The sequence below is a fragment of the Nematolebias whitei genome, chromosome 8 (assembly GCF_014905685.2).
Source record: "Nematolebias whitei isolate Nwh7 chromosome 8, NemWhi1, whole genome shotgun sequence".
NCBI lineage: Eukaryota > Metazoa > Chordata > Actinopteri > Cyprinodontiformes > Rivulidae > Nematolebias > Nematolebias whitei.
The window spans coordinates 17465533-17468552 of record NC_056505.1 but is presented as its reverse complement, the minus strand read 5'-3'; the positions used below and the strand labels follow the sequence as shown (position 1 = coordinate 17468552).

Sequence of the window (3020 nt, the reverse complement as noted above, 5' to 3'; positions counted from 1 at the left end):
TGCTGCCTCTCAGCAAGCAGGTCCTTGGTTCAAACCCCGGTCCAGGGGCCTTGTGGGTGGAGTTTGCATGTTCTCTCCGTGCATGCGTGGGTTTTCTCCGGGTACTCCGGTTTCCTCCCACAGACCAAAAACATGCATGTTAGGCTGATTGGTAACTCTAAATTGTCCCTAGGTGTGAGTGGGAGAGTGAATGGTTGTTTGTCTCGTTTGTCTCTATGTGGCCCTGTGATGGACTTGCGACCTGTCCAGGGTGTACCCCGCCCCTCGCACAGTGATTGCTGGACATGGGCACCAGCGACCCCCGTGACCCAAAATGGAATAAACGGGTAAAGATAATGGATGGATGGATGGATATATATATATATATATATATATATATTAACATGAAGTCTTTTAGGTACACTTGCACAAAGTCATGGATTTTGTTGCTAATTATCATTTTTATATAAGTGGGTTACAACACTCACTACCAGAAACAAACAGTGGTAGGAGGATAAAAACTGGGTGAGGAACACCCAAACTCTGCTACCAAGGTGAGGAGAAGACAGTTTCATGTCCAACTATGACCATGATGATAATGAGGACAGCACCAACACAATCTGTAAAGTCTCTCTTTGCCAACGACTTCAAAGCAGACTGTGAAGGGTTGAGGATGTGCTCGTCAGGCTCTGCAAAAGCAGACATGAATAAAGCATGGTGGAAGTTTCCTGCAAGTTTTGGCCTACAGTTCTGCAAACAGATTTGGAGATTACTGAGCATGCATCAGGATACTTGGAGATTTAGTTCTGATTACTGGTATCTTTGGTGTGAAGCTATTGCATTTTCTTGTCATCATATTTAATCTGGCAAATCACATTGAGGTCACTCTTTTGCAAGGGAGGCCTGGATCAGCCTACCAAGCATGTTTTTGGACTGTGGGAAGAAACCAGAGTACACAGAGAAAACCCACGCAAGAGAACATACAAATTCCATGCCCCAGGTCCAAACCGGGAATTGAACCCAGGATCTTCTTGCTGTAAGGCAACAGTGCAACGGAGTTAACATTGTTGACCATACTTTTTTTCTGGGTTCCAAACATGCATTCAAATTCAGAACACTGAGTCCTAGAAGTGATGGATGGAAGTCCTCATCTCACCACTGCATGTTGGACTTCCATCAGGCCTTTCAGATTGAAATGTACCGTACTCACCCATGTTTTGCACAAAGTTGAGATTCATACCTTGTTGGTGCTGTTTCCGATGACATTTATAAATGGCCCCTGTACAGCTGAGTCAGACCAATATTTTATGATGATCCAGATGTTTTACACTCTGAGGAACATGTGTTAGAGACTAAAAATGGTTAATCCTCTAGCCAGAACAGAGTGATACAAATGTGGATCCAATGGCAGATCATTCCTGGTAACACATACAGGCAACACAGCTGTGTGTCAGTTTGTTTAACCAGGATGTCTTCAGATCGCAGGAAGTCTCTGTAAACAGTAAGGCAGTAACTGCACACATGCTAACCAGTAACTGAGGAAAACATCTCTAGCTGTTTGACTTTTTTCTAATGTGCTAAAATGTCAATAAAAAAGGCTTCTCCAATAAAGTTTACACTGGCGTCAAAGCAAACCTGTCTTTAAGTTAATTTTCAGTGAAGTTAAGCTCATCAATTGTGCAACGAGTACCGCTGAGAGCAGTTACTAAATCATTGTTAATATTTAATTAAAGGTCGGCTGGTTGGCTTTGTTGTCCCCCGTCATAGGGCAAGAGGGGGAAGTATAAATACCCCCCCCCCGCCCCATCTGTTCATCCATGTGCTTTTAGTATGATAACTTAAAAAATAAGCGTGTTACCAACTTCCAATTTGGTATGCGGCTACATCTAGGCATAAGAACGTTTCCTTTTGAAAATTAGTTTATCACGTCAAAATCCAAGATTGCTGCTCCGTACATGTCTGTCCATCTTATGAGCTGGATGTTATGAAAAATAAGTGGGGTACCGACTTCCAGTTTGGTGTGTGACTTCATCTAGACGTAAGAGATGAAAGAACTAATAATTTGCCTCAAAAAGTAGGTCCTCTTAATAATGTAAATGACAATTACTTAGCTTTCTGTGTATCGTATTCTGGACATTTTCTCCAACATGGAAAACTATTTGCCTATCTATAGCTTCTTAGATCGCACACAGGTGGATCTTATTTAACTAATAGTTATGCGGCTTCTAAAAGTAACACCATTATCCATCCATCCATTATCTTTACCCGTTTATTCCATTTTGGGTCACGGGGGTCGCTGGTGCCCATGTCCAGCAATCACTGTGCGAGGGGCGGGGTACACCCTGGACAGGTCTCCAGTCCATCACAGGTACACATAGAGACAAACGAGACAAACAACCATTCACTCTCTCACTCACATCTAGGGACAATTTAGAGTTACCAATCAGCCTAACATGCATGTTTTTGGTCTGTGGGAGGAAACCGGAGTACCCGGAGAAAACCCACGCATGCACGGAGAGAACATGCAAACTCCACCCAGAAGGCACCTGGACCGGGGTTTGAACCAGGGACCTGTTCGCTGAGAGGCAGCAGCTCTACCAGTTGCGCCACCATGCTGCCCTGAAAGTAACACCTCTTAGTCAAATTTAATTTTTAAATATAGTCATTTCAACTAAATGTTTTGGTAGAATACCTAACCCAGTATGCCGAGCCAAATTGAAAACCCAACCCTGCTGAGTGAATCTACCCAGGGTTGACTCGGACCAAATTTGCTGCAGTTTTGGGTGGATTTAACCCATCAATCAAAATGTGGGTGGAATAAGTGAAACACCCACACCTGCCTCCACCCTCATTTGCCCCACCTTGGGCCCAAGGCCCTCGGCACCCACCATCTGCTCCCCCAGGCGCCCTACTGAGGGCTGTGGTAGCTCGGTGGTCTGTGGTTATGTCAGGAAGGGCATCCAGTGTAAAAATAATTGCCACTCTTCGTGCGACTTAGTTTGCTGTGGTGACACCTGAAGAAGGGAGCAGCCAAAATGAAA

The 3020-nt window shown here is 44.3% G+C and overlaps 1 protein-coding gene across 2 annotated transcripts in view; it reads left to right on the top strand.

Annotated features, from left to right (window-relative positions):
* The window catches only part of trim36 (tripartite motif containing 36), a 31217-nt gene that overhangs the window by 2295 nt on the left and 25902 nt on the right, over window positions 1–3020 (top strand). The gene's annotated exons all lie outside the window — the stretch shown is intronic.